Genomic DNA, 1,117 nt, shown 5'->3' with positions numbered 1-1,117 from the left:
TCATTACAGAAAAAAAAAAAAAAAAAGAATCAGGCTTATTTCTGCAGAGCAGCTATTGTGTCTCCAGCCAGAGTAACTTCCTTTGTTAAGACACAGGCTGTAGATTGAACTGGCTTGCCAAAGATACCTAAAAGAAATTATGTACCATTCACTTGACTGAGAGTATTTGTGGAGTTTGAATTTTGTTCACTTACTCTGACAGGGTCCTTGATGATTTAGATAATTCAGGACAATTTTAGAGACTTTTTCAGCATCTATTTCATTACAAATTGGCCCCACAATGACGATGATTATTAGTTCTGCCTCAGAATAAATCTTAACTTTGTTATAAGTGAAATATTTGAAATTAATGGCATCTTACATTTGAACAGCATCAAATTTTAAAAGGCAATCTCGACACCGTTTATCTTCCCAAACACTCAGCAAACTAGATGGCATTATGGGAACTTCATTAGACAAGGAAACCAAGGCCCCATGTGGTCAGGCCACTTGTTCACAGGCACAGTAGGGGCTACAGACAGAAGCAGAACTCAGACTTGTGGGTGTGGATTTCCCCATTACCATGCAGCTTTATCCTCAGTAACCTCAACCATTTTTAAACTTAGCTACTAGGAACTAGTTTAGGTACAAATAGAGAGAAACCTCTACTATCACTCTTACAACAGTCTTACCACTTCCACTCTTGGTTCTAAATCTGCACAATATATTTACAGTAATGCCCAGTCATTTAACACACCTTTCCATTTGGTCCTTACACACCTTCTACAGCAGCATCTTGGATTCAAGTCTTGGTTCTGCCATATAATAAGCTATGCAGACTTTGGGAAGTCAGCCAACCAATTTGGGCCTCAGCTTCTTCAAGTATAAAATGGGGATTATGATACCTATCACCCAAAGTTCTTAATGAAATTAAAGCAGATAATGTACATGTAAACTTTAATGTGATGACATAAATGGTACATGCTGTTGTTGTCGCCATCATCGTCATCATCATCATCATCATCATATCATCGTCATCATCTTATCAGACCCTGGCTGGGTGAACTTCCAACCACAAATACACCTCTGCTTTAACTTACGGGGTTTCCAGCATGACTTTACAGACACTTGTCATCGT

The 1,117-nt window shown here is 38.5% G+C and overlaps 1 protein-coding gene across 5 annotated transcripts in view; it reads right to left on the bottom strand.

The window, feature by feature from the left end:
- FAM49A (family with sequence similarity 49, member A) overlaps positions 1–1,117 on the bottom strand; it is a 68,298-nt gene that overhangs the window by 12,639 nt on the left and 54,542 nt on the right. The window lies entirely within an intron of this gene.

The sequence above is a fragment of the Galeopterus variegatus genome, unplaced genomic scaffold, assembly GCF_000696425.1.
Source record: "Galeopterus variegatus unplaced genomic scaffold, G_variegatus-3.0.2 Scaffold9229, whole genome shotgun sequence".
Classification (NCBI taxonomy): Eukaryota; Metazoa; Chordata; class Mammalia; order Dermoptera; family Cynocephalidae; genus Galeopterus; species Galeopterus variegatus.
The sequence above is the reverse complement of the archived record's forward strand: the minus strand, read 5'-3'. Positions and strand labels throughout refer to the sequence as shown.